At 41.6% G+C, this 14,697-nt stretch overlaps 1 non-coding gene across 1 annotated transcript; it reads right to left on the bottom strand.

Moving 5' to 3' along the window:
• Nucleotides 1-10,872: 10,872 nt before the first annotated feature.
• LOC138988338 (U6atac minor spliceosomal RNA) lies at nt 10,873-10,998 on the bottom strand. Its single transcript, XR_011464644.1, has one exon. It is a non-coding gene; the product is annotated as a U6atac minor spliceosomal RNA (small nuclear RNA).
• Between the last annotated feature and the right edge of the window lie 3,699 nt (nt 10,999-14,697).

Raw genomic sequence — 14,697 nt, 5'->3', positions numbered from 1 at the left:
GACAGAGGAGCCTGGTGGGCTACAGTCAGTGGGGTTGCAAAAGAGCCGTACACGACTTACAAACTAATCAACAACAACTGAGTAGGTGGCAGAACTCGAGTAGTTTATTATTTGTTGAGCACCAAGCCTGTGCTTGATCCAGTAGGAAAATGACATATGGTACAGTCCATAAACCACCTTCTCAGGCTCCTTGGTTCATGTCACAGAGGATAAAACAAACAATAGACCAAAGGGTGTAATGTAAATCTTGGAAAGTTGTTGCTGTTAAATAGAAACCATATTAGCAGCAAAGCAAATCAAAACACCTTGTATACATTTTATACTTAACCAAAATATTAGAGTTAATTATAAGTCTATAAAATGGTAGTTTGCAAGGCTAGGATTAGCAACTTCTCTGCACCTTTTCAAACTGACTCTCTTTTGCAACAGATCTCCCTTTCACTTTCTTCTGCTTTCTTTCTAAGGATTCCCCAAAATACATATCCCACTGGCCTTCAACAAATGCCCGGTCATCCTCTTATCATTGGTCATAATAAACTGCTCTCTTTCACATTCTTCTTTTAATGTGCAAATATCCCATTGAAAGGTAATATATTACATTCTTAACATGGGGATGGCTAATTCTAGGCAAATCTGGCACATTCCCAGTCTATGGCAGACGTGCATGCTTTCTTGGGGAATCTGGAGTTAAATCCTCAACACACTGCACCTGGCAGCCTACCCAGGCTTATCGAAGTTGGCACATGAACTGAAACCTATTTGGCATCCTTGTTCTAGCAGTGTACATCAAGTGAGTTGATAATACAATATCTGCTTGGTAGGTTCTAGAAGCAGGAAAACTGTGGTTTATATGGGTATGAGAGGAGCTATTAAGGTCAAGCTTATTCTACATCACAACTTCACCCCAGGCTCTTTGCTCAATACTATTTTAGTAGGAGAAATAAGACATCAGGGTGGCTGATCTACAAAATAAAACTTTGGGGAGTATTTACTTTACAACAGTAGGATATTGTCAGACCTTCCTAAATGGGTAACCATCCATTGCCCAACAGCTCATTCATCAAGCCTTGCACACAGATATTCTTCTGTTCCTAAGCCAAGTGAAGCCCACACATAGTGGGCCTGAAATTGTTAAATGGAAAATGTTGAGCCGCTCAAAATGTTGAGCAAACTCAAAATGTTGAATTTGATAGTGTCACTCAGAAAAAAACAATGAGGTCAATGTCTCCTGCTCACTGGGGGAGATGTTCTAGGTGTTGAGGTGTTGCTTGAACAACTTGAATTTGTTCTCTTCCTACCAAAAGTCAGTCCCTGTCACCCCTGTCATATAAAAACAGAGCAAAAATCATACAGAGAGAAGTCCTCTGAGTAGCAGCTGCAGCTGGCACATTGCAGAAAGCACCTTGGAAATGAAGGAAGCTTATAATAAATAATAGCAATAGGAGTGAAGGCTGTGAAGGTCCATTCAGTTCTGTTCTCGGCCTGACATTTGACCTGAGACCAAATGTTCAGTGGCCAGCATAGAAGTCTTGCATTGTTCCTTCCCCAAAAGAATGATGTAGCCACTGAAGAGTACAAGCAAAAAATATAGACTATGTTGACAGAAAAGCGGGGGGGGGGGGCGGGGTTCATACTGTACCCAGGTAGAATTATGTAGATGTTTCTGAAAGCTTTTAAACTATTTTGCCACACTCGGGGATACAGATGAACATGGACATCCAAACACACCCCTCATTTTACGTGGGATCCAGAAACGCTGTGAGAAAGAGGTAGAATCCAGTAGAGCTGCAGTTCAGGCATGTAGAAATTGGATGTATGACTGTGAGCCTAGAAGAACAGACTGAGAAGAGAGACAGTAGGACCCTCTATAGAGCCAGCTGGACTGATAATTGGGACTTGAGACTGTCCCCAGGAAGCAGTGTTCTAGGGGTGGCTGATTTTAAGCACCTTGGCTTCCAGCTCCTTCAGGGACAAAATCTGCGCCTGGGAAGAGGGGGCCATGGTATAAAGGAAAGAAAAGAAAGAACCATATACTAGGAGCCACCAGTTCAGTCTTAGGAAACCTTTTCCCCTTGGTGGGATGGTATGAAATAATAGGACCACTGAGACAGATGGAAGGCTTTTGCTGCAGGCTCTGATTAAATGTGAGATGAACACACCTCTCAGCCCTTTGTGGACTTTTGAAACTTGGGTCACACTGTCACATACAACAAGTGTGAATATATATGTTTGTTTTCATTTCTAACTCAACAATTTTGTGTTTAGTTCACCTCAAAGACTGGTTCACTTATTCTCAAATCATCTTTGTTTTTTAAAGAATTAAGTTAAAAACAAACCAAGTTTAGTTACTGTAGATCTGTAATTCTTAAACTTTAGCTGGCATCAGAATCACCTGGAGGGCTTGTTGTTAAAACAGGTTGCTGCACCCCACCCCAGAATTTCTGATTCTTTAGGTCCAGAGTGGGGTCTAGAATTTGTGTTTCTAGCAAGTTTTTTGGAAGTTCTGCTGGTTAGGGAGCATACTTTAAGAATCATTGCTGGAGATAATTTTCTGGACCTGGTAGTCTTAGCTGAAAATATTCTGGAGACCAGATTGAAACATGAGATAGCAGCCTCTTTCTTAACAAAGTACATTCCTGGCCAGGCAACCCTTCTAAGATTTTCCAAGTGTTTTTACATCTAATAATAACAGATCTAAGAAGATGCCTTCTTATATCTTCTCTCAAATTCTTTGACCGAAATCCTTACAAAATCATATAGAATGGATATTTTCATTACTATTTCAGCTTCAAACTTGATCACAGTAAATAAGAACAAAGAACACTTGATATTTTTCCAATATCTGGTATTTGAAAATTGTTATCCAAAGCACCTCATTCCTGGCATCATAATTTTTTGGACTAAGAATATCAATTTGAACTTAGAATAAATGGAATTCATAATATTATGGAAACTGTGCTACAGTTTCTGACCCCTAAATCTAGATATATCGTCTGATGCACGGTCCAAGTACATGTTTTGAAAATATGGCAGAATGTTTAAAATTAAAACTCTCCAATAATATCCTGGACATATGATTGTCTTACATATGATAGTTGTTCATTTATTCATTCTCTAATACATATTCATTGAGTCTAAGGTCAGGGGTGGGTCTAGGTGCTGCGGATACAACAATAAATAACAGCTAGACAGGCTTGTGTCATGGTTGAAGCACATTTTGGAGCCAGACTGCCTGGATTCAAATCCCAACTCTGTCACTTACTAGCTTGGCAAGTTACTTCACTTCTTTGTGCCTCAGTTTCCTCATCCATAAAATGGCATCTATCTGATAAGAGATATGAGGATTTAATGAGTTAACATTTGTAAAAGCAGAGAACACTATTTGGTATATTATATACATTTTTAATAAACATTGTCATAAATACACCTGTCTGTGTCTTAAGAAGCTCATAGTACTGGGGCATAAAGAGTGACATGTTAAGAAATGAATACAATGTGATGTAATAAATGCTATAATGAAGGTATGAGTGAAGTGCTGGACTTGCTTTGCTGCCAAATGGACTAGAGTAAACTCTGGGCTCTGGACTGCATGTGCTTGCCATATCACTTCCCTCTCTAGAACCACACTGGAGAAAATCCAGCAAGTTTTTAATCTTCCTTTTTATAAGTGTTGCTATGAAAACAACCATCATTATGCTAACATATAATTACCACAAGTAGTTTTCAAAAAACCTTCCTATCAAATGTAAATGATGTTGAAACTCGTTTAGGAGACCACTTGCTTGGACTTTATAGTATGCAGAGGCAGCTTATGTGAAAATAGGATTAGGCACCTGTTCTGTAGTTTCTGCAGTTGAAACTTGGGTGGGGCACCAAGTGAATTAGATATGGCAGTAACTTGTAGAAGGAGGGTAGACAACTCATCTTGGTGTGCAAGAGACCTTGCCAGTTTTAGTGGTGAAGGTCCCACTTCCCAGGAACCCCCTCAATCTCAGGCAAGAGGTTAAAATCATTACAATCATATTTTAAATATAATTTTTATTTTAAAATTTATTTTTGGCTGTGCTGGGTTTTTCTTGCTATGTGGGCTTTTTCTCCAATTGCAGCAAGTGGGGGCTACTCTTCACTGCAGTACAGGCTTCTCGTTACAGTGGTTTCTCTTATTGCAGCTCGAGGGTTCTAGAGTACTGACTCAGCAATTGTGGCACATGGGCTTAGTTGCCCCAGACCACCTGACCTGCCTCTTGAGAAATCTTTATGCAGGTCAGGGAGCAACAGTTAGAACTGGACATGGAACAACAGACTGGTTCCAAATAGGAAAAGGAGTACGTCAAGGCTGTATATTGTCACCCTGCTTATTTAACTTCTGTGCAGGGTACGTCATGAGAAACGCTGGACTGGAAGAAGCACAAGCTGGAATCAAGATTGCCGGGAGAAATATCAATAACCTCAGGTATGCAGATGACACCACCCTTATGGCAGAAAGTGAAGAAGAACTAAAGAGTCGATGAAAGTGAAAGAGGAGAGTGAAAAAGTTGGCTTAAAGCTCAACATTCAGAAAACGAAGATCATGGCATCTGGTCCCATCACTTCATGGGAAATAGATGGGGAAACAGTGGAAACAGAGTCAGACTTTATTTTTGGGGGCTCCAAAATCACTGCAGATGGTGGCTGCAGCCATAAAATTAAAAGACGCTTACTCCTTGGAAGGAAAGTTATGACCAACCTAGATAGCATATTCAAAAGCAGAGACATTACTTTGCCAACAAAGGTTCGTCTAGTCAAGGCTATGGTTTTTCCAGTCGTCATGGATGGATGTGAGAGTTGGACTGTGAAGAAGGCTGAGCACTGAAGAATTGATGCTTTTGAACTGTGGTGTTGGAGAAGACTCTTGAGAGTCCCTTGGACTGCAAGGAGATCCAACCAGTCCATTCTGAAGGAGATCAGCCCTGGGATTTCTTTGGAAGGAATGATGCTAAAGCTGAAACTCCAGTACTTTGGCCACCTCATGTGAAGAGTTGACTCATTGGAAAAGACTCTGATGCTGGGAGGGATTGGGGGCAGGAGGAGAAGGGGACAACAGAGGATGAGATGGCTGGATGGCACCACTGACTCGATGGATGTGAGTCTGAGTGAACTCCGGGAGTTGGTGATGGACAGGGAGGCCTGGCGTGCTGCAATTCATGGGGTCGCAAAGCGTCGGACACGACTGAGCGACTGAACTGAACTGAACTGATGTGGGATCTTCCCAGGTCAGGGATCAAACCTGAATTTTCTGCATTAGCAGGTGGATTCTTGAGCCATCAGGGAATCCTCATTACAACCATTTTAATAGGAACTGGAAACTTTAAAAAGAAAATAGAAAACGACTATAATGTTACAATGAAATATTACTCAGCCATAAAAAAGAATGAAATGATGTCATTTGCAGCAACATTGATAGGTCTAGAAATCATCATACTAAGCGAAGTAAGCTAGACAGAGGAAGACATATACCATGTGATATCACTTTTATGTGTAATCTAAAATATGGTAAGAATGAACTTAGTTACAAAACAGAGGCAGACTCACATAGAAAACAAACTTATGGTTACCAAAGGGGAAAGAGAGTGGAGGAGGGATAAACTAGTAGTTTGGGATTAGCAGATACAAACTATTGGCTTGGCCAAAACATTTAGAGATATTATGGAAAAACCTCATGTGAAGAGTTGACTCATTGGAAAAGACTCTGATGCTGGGAGGGATTGGGGGCAAGAGGAGAAGGGGACGACAGAGGATGAGATGGCTGGATGGCATCACTGACTCGATGGACGTGAGTCTCAGTGAACTCCGGGAGTTGGTGATGGACAGGGAGGCCTGGCGTGCTGCGATTCATGGGGTCGCAAAGCGTCGGACACGACTGAGCGACTGATCTGATCTAATCTGATCTGATGGAAAAACCTGAATGAACATTTTGGCCAACTCAATGCTATACAAAAAATAGATAACAAGGTCCTACTGTATAGCATAGAGAACTATATTCAATATAAAAAAATTATGAAAAAATATGAGAAAGAATATATACACATGTGCATTTACATATATTTGTATATATACATATGTGTATTTATGTATATACACATATGTATATACATACACATATTTTTTCATATATGTACATATGTCTATATACATATATATAGCTGAATCACTTTGCTGTATACTACAAACTAATACAACATTGTAAATCAACTATACTTCAATAAAAAACACAATGTTATATGTCAATAATATCTCAATTTCAAAAACAAATTAAAACCGGCATGTTGCAAAAGCACTATTTCAAGTTTCATACCAAAAAAAAAGAAAACAAGAAAAAGAAAATGCAGCTACTGCATCCCTTGGATTGGGGACAGCTGAAAAGCATAGTAGACATCAACAAATATTTACTGACTTTCTATTGAGGGGAGATGAACATGTTCCCGTCGTTGATAAGCTGCAATCTGATTTAAGGAACAAAAAATAAACCAGTAAAAGTTAAATCAAAATATAGTTACACGTCAGTTCAAGATAAGAGAAATGATGATACAAAACGGTTAATAGCCCATCAATTTTCCATTTTAGAGTTGCTATGGGAATGGAGCTCAGAGGAAAGGAAGAGCTCTCACTGGGAAACAGTTATAAAGTGGCCCTACTTCATGGTGGTTCACAAGAACTGGCGGGATTTTGAATCACAGCAGTGGTGTTGGAGAAGACTCTTGAGAGTCCCTTGGACTGCAAAGAGATCCAACCAGTCCATCCTAAAGGAAATCAGTCCTGAATATTCATTTGAAGGACTGATGTTGAAGCTGAAACTCCAATACTTGGCCACCTGATGGGAAGAACTGACTCTTGAAAAGACCCTGATGCTGGGAAAGATTGAGGGCAGGAGGAGAAGGGGATGACAGAGCATGAGATTGTTGGATGGTGTCACCGACTCAATGGTCATGAGTTTGGGTAAACTCCGGGAGTTGGTGATGGACAGGGAGGCCTGGCATGCTGCAATCCATGGAGTCACAAAGAGCCGGGCACAACTAAGCGACTGAACTGAACTGAACTGAACTCAACTGAGTGGTGGGAGGAACCTTTACAGGTGTTGGTACAGCACAGGAGTGGGAGCAGCATTAGGCAAATCCAGGGGACAGGCAATAGCGTCTTTAGAGGGGGTGAAGGAGAGAAGGAGGCATGCAGTTAGCCTTAACACATATTCCACACAAAGCTCTGCAGAAGCACACGCTCTTAAGCTTGGGTTGGAAGACCATTTGTCAAAAGACCACTCTCTTTCCCTTGAGTGAAGAAATACTACCTTTCCTCCTAAATTTTTCCTTTATATTTTCTGTAGAAGGATTTCCACAGTCTATGTTTAAACCCTAAGTACAATGGTAGTCTTAGCTCTTTGTTTTGGTTAATGAGTGTTGGGGGACAAAGCTCTCTAAAACCTGCCGTGGGCTGCCTCCCAGCCTGATGGCCTCAGGGGAATCCACCTTTCTTCTTAGCAGCAGGCTGCCCCAGAGCACAGACAGCTGAAGTTCCCAGGCCTTTGTTCCAGGCCCCAAACCTACCCATCACCATTTCTGCCTCATCCTTTGGGTTAAAACAGGCCACAGAGCCCTGAGAATCAAGAACAGTGGTCTACATGGGCCGTGAATGCCAGAGGCCTGGCTCCCCTGGGGCTACCAACATGGCAGCCTACCGGGCTCCTCCTGAGGCTTCTATTTCAAGGCTCTTCTGTCAAATCTCTCTTTTACCACGACGTTTTACCTAACATCTAATTGTATGCACCTCTGCTTAGAGGAAAAAGGCAGCCAACCTTCTGTTTTCTGGGAGAACAGAACCTAAACAGGAAGTTAGGTCTGCTGAATCTTAAAAGGGACAGCTGTGTAAAGACTGACCCAGGCCCTGAGGCTGGGTGGGGGCCAAGCCCAGGACAGAGGATCTGGAAAGGGAATCCAGGGTTTGGATTTAAGACGTAAGGGCTGGCCAGCAGCCCGTGTGCTTCCGGTAGGAGCGCCGTGGGGTTCTTGTTCACATCTGCAGGGAAAGGTACCGCGGGCAGAGAACTCCCCCGAATCACCCGCAGCGCGAGGCTGCCCGACTGCCGGAAATCCGAGAGCTCCCCAGGTGAAGTCAGACTCCTGGGAAGACGGAGAAGATTTGAGCCTAGGAGAGCTGTCCTGGATTCCTGGGTCTGTTGATGCCAAATGAATTTTATCTGTGTATCATCCTGCAGTTTCATAGGATTATTGACAATCACTCTCTGCACTGTTTTCCTTTATCTTTCTCCTCTCCCCTCCCCACCCCACCCCACCCCCAATCTCTTTCCTTTGAGACATCAGGTGCAGAGTTAAGGTGAATAAACACGGATCTCAGAACGCCTTCTCATGGGCAGACTGTACAGAGCCCTCCTCTTTTGTAAAATTTGCTTCCCTCCATTCACACCAGCCACTCATCCGACTGCCTGCCCCCTGCAGGCATTCCACTCCTATGTGATGGATATTCTGTTGAATATACATACCTCCTTGTACTAGATGGAGTGTTGTGTGTTTGTGCTTAAAATACATAAGCAAGAAAGGGGACCCAGTTAAGCTTCTTCCCCCTTGTTTATTTATTTATTCATTTGATTGAACTGGGTCTTAGTTCCAGCATGTGGAATCTTTTTTAGTTGCCGCATGTGGGATCTAGTCCCCTGACGGGAGATCTAACTTGGGCCCCCTGCTCTGGGAGCGCAGAGTTTTAGCTATTGGACCACCTGGGAAGTCCCTGTTTCCCACTTTTGAGCAGCTTTGCAGATATCTTGCTCAACAACTTCTGCTCCCAACTCATCAGCCAGAACCACTTGCTTCTGAAAACCTGAGAGGCTGGGAAAAGTAATCGACCACCCTTACTGAACTGACCATACTGATGTTTGCAGTAAGACAAATGTTCACCAGTGGGGAAGCAGGGGAAATGGCTGTGGGTAGACATCCAGCTGCCTCTGTCACCTGTGGCAGAGATTGCTTGCTCTCTGGGGGCCCTGATGCAGGGACGGAGGCAAGGAAACAGGAAGGCTGGAGAGAGGAAGCTGGCTCAGCTCCATCTCGTCTGCATCTACTTCCTTAGGAACTGTGATAATACAAAGTAACCACAAGGGAGATTCCCTATAAATGTGCGGTCACCCTAGAGGGACTATGGCCACCTCATCTTGGGATAACTGTAAAAACAAGGGAAGTGTAGGAAATGGGTAGGGATAGACACCTTGTGAATATGAACTACAAGTAAGGGGGAAGACGGTTTCCTTCACATCATTTTCTTCCTTGCCATCACTTGAAAAATATCCCCAGTGTTATTTTTCAATGAAAATGTTTGTCAAGTAAATCCAAATTTAAAGATAAAGAATTTTTGATGAATATTTTGTATTCACCATATAAACCCAAGTGAAGAAGGAAACACTTCAAAGTGCTAAACTAAAAAATAAATAACAAGAAAAACTCTCTCCAAGTTTGTCTCAACTGAGCTTCAGTCCCAGTTATTGAACAAGTGATGTACCCCTTGCTGTAGCTTAGAAACAAATGAACAGTCATTGATTGTGACTTCGGTGTTTTGGGGAATATCACTAAATTATGCTGCTAGCTTTCCTGGGTCTCCAGCTTACAGACAGCAAATCTTCTCAGCATTTTTAGCCTTCATTCACATGAGCCAATCTCTCACAAGAAATCTCCACGAATCTACCTGTACCTCTGCCTCTATCTCTGGCTCTGACTATGTCTTTACCTCTATCTTATTTGTTCTGTCTCTGGAGAACTTTGACTAATACAGTGATCTTTGGGAGCAATTGCTGATGTTTTCATTATTCTGGTTCTAAGATGCTAATCCCAGCAAGGCAAATTTCTCTTGATTTCCTTTCGATACTTTTTTCTGTCTAGACATTAGTGTGGATTTATTCTTACACACCTATTTATTCTTGTACCTGCAATTATCTCTTGAGCATAGAGAAGGGACATTTCACCTCCCCATTTTTTTCTCCCCTCTTGAAACCTGCAAGAGAAGTCCCTGGGCGTCTATGTACCCATTGCATTTCAAGCTTTAGCACTAAGGTCCTGCTAACACTATACTGTGCAGAAGGAAATGGCAACCCAAGAATGCTCTGGTATTCTTGCCTGGGAAATCCCATGAACAGAGGAGCCTGGTGGGCCACAGTCCATGGTGTCACAGGAGTCAGACACAACTTAAAAACTAAACCACCACCAGCCCTATACTGAGATGAACAAGTGATTGCCTTGTTTTCTTGATACAGAGTCAACAAGCATTTCCTTGGCTCTTGGCAAAAACTTTGTTGTTCAGTCGCTAAGTCATGTCTGACTCTTTTCAACCCCCTGGACTGTAGCACATCAGGCTTCCCTGTCCTTTACCATCTCCCAGAATTTGCTCAAACTCATGTCCATTGAGTCGATAATGCCATCCAACCATCTCATCCTCTGTCTTCCCCTTCTCCTGCTGCCCTCAATCTTTCCCAGCATCAGGGTCTTTTCCAGTGAGTTGGCTCTTGGTATCAGGTGGCCAAACTATTGGAGCTTCAGCTTCAGCATCAGTCCTTCCAATGAATATTCAAGACTGATTTCCTTTGGGATTGACTGGTTTGATCTTGCTGTCCAAGGGACTCTAAAGAGTCTTCTCCAGCATCAATTTTTTGGTGTTCAGCCTTCTTTATGGTCCAGCTCTCACATCCGTACATGAATACTGGAAAAACCATAGCTTTGACTATACAGGCCTTTGCTGGCAAAGTGGTCTTTGATTAAAAAAAATTTTTTTCAAATTTAATGTTTATTTTTCAGAAGATAAATCATCCTTTAAAATCCTCCTACTTTGGAAAGCACAAAAAAAATGTGGTTAGATGCCACAAAGTAGGTAGGCAATGCCTTAATCGTATGCATGTTGTCAGGCCAGAGAGCCTCTTCCATCCTGTCAAGAGGAGTGCTAACCCTCTCTCCTTTCATAAAACACATATCTCTGCTTTTTAATACGCTGTGTAGGTTTTTCATAGCTTCTCTTCCAAGGAGCAGGTGTCTTTGAATTACATGGCTGCAGTCATGATCTGCAGGGATTTTGGAGTCCAAGATAATAAAATCTGCCACTGTTTCCACTTTTTCTCCATCTATTTGCCATGAAGTGATGGGACCGGATGCCATGATCCTAGTTAGGCTGAGAAATTGACAGAGCCATTGGCAAGAAGGGGGAAGAGGTGCTAAGTTTCCAAAAACACCAAAGTTACAATCGATGACTGTAGCATTGTTTCTAAGCTACAGCAAGGGGTACATCACTTGCTCAATAACTAGGACAGAAGCACAACTGAGGTGAATTTGGAGAGAAATAGATCTTCTTCACCCCATTTGAGAAGACCCAATGAAATAGGAGAACGATGGGCTGCTCTGGCAGTCAATCTTTTTAGGAAATCTTGGGACACACCTTCATAACCTTGCCAGCGCCATTACTAGCTCTTTGCTTTGAAAAGTGGGGGCTACTTCCTGTGGTAATTAGATTTAATTCAGCAGTATCTTCTCATCAGAAAACCCAAGCCTCCAAGTTTCTTTGGAAACCACACCATTCACTCGGTTCCAACAAGTCTGTCTCTTCTCATTGCTGTTGGCAATTGGGTGTCTGTGTCTAATTTCTTCAAACCAACATATATGTGTATGACAGTCTCATAATTACATAGTCCTCTGCATCACAAGGCCAGGAAGCAATTTGGTGAGTTGGCACATGCCCCAGGGTTTACTTCTATTGTTGTCCAATTCAGCTCTCTTCTTACTTAGAAAAGCACCAAATAATCCTAGACAGAAAACTGCTGCCAAGCAGGCCAGGATAATTCCCATAGTGTCAATGACTACTGTGAGGAAGTGGGGGAGGGGAAAACATCTCTATCCTCTTGTCACAGCCTTCTCAGGTCCAGAACTGAATCCTACTCATGCACAAGTACAGTAGGTCCGAGGCAAATCCCACAAAGAATCTGCATCCTAGGCTTCTCTATTTTTTTTTTCTCTATGCATAGAGTCCCTATCCCAATCTCCAGGTACCTGTTACTCTCTTCTCCTATTCACCTCTTAATTGTAGAAGGAAGGATAAAATCTGCCTTGGAGAGTCAGGGAAGCCTTTCACAGAGGAGGGAATGCTTGAACCAGGACACGAAGGGCGTGTGGGCATTGTCAGCTACACATCGGGATGGGGCAGAGAGAAAAGAACATGCAAAGGCATGTTTGAGGAGTTACAAAGAGTTTGGTGCTCTTAGAGCATCAAATACAGCAAGGAAGGATTTATGAAAGTATGAAGTTGGTATAAGACAAGGAGATTTAGATAGAGAAGGACTCTGTTATGTTGTCCTAGATGAAGATCCATTGAAAGTTAGCAGAGAATTAATATCTAGAGCTGCTTTGGAGACACTGTAGTACATGGTGAGAGTTGGGCAGGAGCTGGGTCTGAAGTCAGAGAGACCAGTAAAGGAGGATAGTGTTCATCCAAGAGAGAAATGATGAAAATCTGGGGAAAAAAGGGCAGAAACTATAGGAACAGACAGGGAATTGTAAAGTAATTAGCCTCCAATTAAAATAAATAAATTTATATTAAAAAAAAAAAAGAATAGACAGGGAAAGTTAAGTCTGAGAAAGATTTCAAGAGCTGGTGATCAGGACTTGATTGTTTGATGCAGGGTCTGTGGGAGAAAGGCTTCCCAGGTGGCACTGCAGTATTCTTGCCTGGAGAATCCCATGGACAGAGGAGCCCAGGAGGCTACGGTCCATAGGGTCACTTAGCACACACGTGCTGTTGGAAAAAGGGAATCTTGGATGATCCCTAGTTCTCCGGTTTCAGTGTTTGAGTAGATGTGTGACATCCATTGAGACTGGGAGAAATGAAGAGCATTTTCATTTCCCCTTCTTCAGGGGAACGCGAGGATCTTAGCTTTGAATATGCTGAACTCCAGGAAACATTCACTAGTCAGTTGGACACATAGGCTTGGAAGTTAGGAGAAGCTGGTATTGGAAATTTAAGCTGAAACCCATCTGCATATGGTTGGCAGTTGAAGACCTGGGAAAGAAAATTTACCCAGGGAGAATGAATAGCATCAAAAAGGAAAAAGGGCCAAGGAAGGACCGATAGCTGCAAGCTGTAGGAGGTACATAGTAGAAGACAAACCTACAAAAGACTGAAAAGTGACTGGAGAGATAGGAAGAGAATTGAGGTGAGTGAGAGGTGACATGGAAACCAGGGAAATGAAGAGAATACATTCCCACCACAGAGGGGTTCACAATCCACCGGATCAGTTAGATCAAAAGGAAAATGCATCTCTGTTACTCATTACAAGGAGGGTTACTCTGGGCCAAAGAGCTGGAAGATCTAGGGAATTCTTTCTTGTTTTTCCACTTTTGCCCAGCTCTTCTCCCAAGGCCTGGATTCTCTTTCTATAAAATAGGCAACTATGAAATTAGCTTATTATATATAATAATATAATTACATATAATGTAATTAGCAGGGTTGTTTTCTTAGATGAATGAAGTTATGTCTATAGGATTCTTTAAAGTCATAAGGAAACAGAGTATTCTCATTTTTCTTTCTCATTATATTTTCATCATCTGTAAAATTAATAGCTTTCAACATTTGTTACCTTCACTCTGTACTGAAAAACAAAACTAGATCTTAAATTTCTTGACCTCTAGATATGGCCTCTGAGAAACAAGTTTCAAATGACCACTATCATTCAGCCACCCATATCAAATGTGTTCAAATTATTTTTTCATATTAAACCAAACAATAAAATTTTAGCAAATATAATGCTAATGTCTACATTTAAAATCTGAGAAATTCACACTATCATTTGAATAGTTTTGTTTTTTAGCCTTAAGCTTCTAGGAATCATCTATTTTTAGAAAATGTTGCTACATGTTCAAAATGTTCTTCTTGCTTTTAATAAAGTGTTTAGTATTATCATTTACTTGAGTTTATTCAATAATGTGTCAGGTCCATCTAAGAAAATTTGGCCATTGTTCTAACACATGGAGTTTAAAATCAAATGCCTACCTTGTAAGGACAAGCCTGAGAAATATTCAGGAACAAGAGAAAGAGAGATACATGTAAGTAGAGCTTCCCCCAACCCCATTTTCTACCCAAGTTTAATACGATGTACGTAGGTATTTATAAAGCACTTATTATCATAACTCACTGGTCATTTATTTCTCTATGTCAGTTTGCGTCATATGCTATTCAGAGATGCACTTAGTTTTCAAGTGCATTGTATTATTTATAAATAGTGATTTTACAATGGCATCATCACCTACATTTGCAACCACTTATCGATAAGAAATTTCTTTCAGGCCTTTCTCTGTAGAGCTATCACTATTATTCTTTATGTTTAGTAAAATTCAGGGCCTCGGTAACTCTCATTAAATGGTACTGAAGTTAGAGGGAAAAAAATCCTGTGAACCTAGAGATGGGCGGGTGGAATTAGCCTCATTTTGAGAGGTTGAAGTGTTTGGTGACAAATTTCACAGAGCAAAAGAAGTAATTTGAAGACACTTTGTGAAACATAAAATGTTCTGTAATTGTTGCAGCAGTGACAGGCAGCTAGAATTGAGGTTTTTTACCCGGTTTTGAGTGTTTTGAAGGATATCTACCTTATAGTAAGTACTCATTGTGTATGTTCTCAGTTGTGTC

This window comes from Bos mutus, chromosome 6, assembly GCF_027580195.1.
Source record: "Bos mutus isolate GX-2022 chromosome 6, NWIPB_WYAK_1.1, whole genome shotgun sequence".
NCBI classification, from domain to species: Eukaryota; Metazoa; Chordata; class Mammalia; order Artiodactyla; family Bovidae; genus Bos; species Bos mutus.
This window is presented reverse-complemented; position numbering and strand designations above follow the sequence as displayed.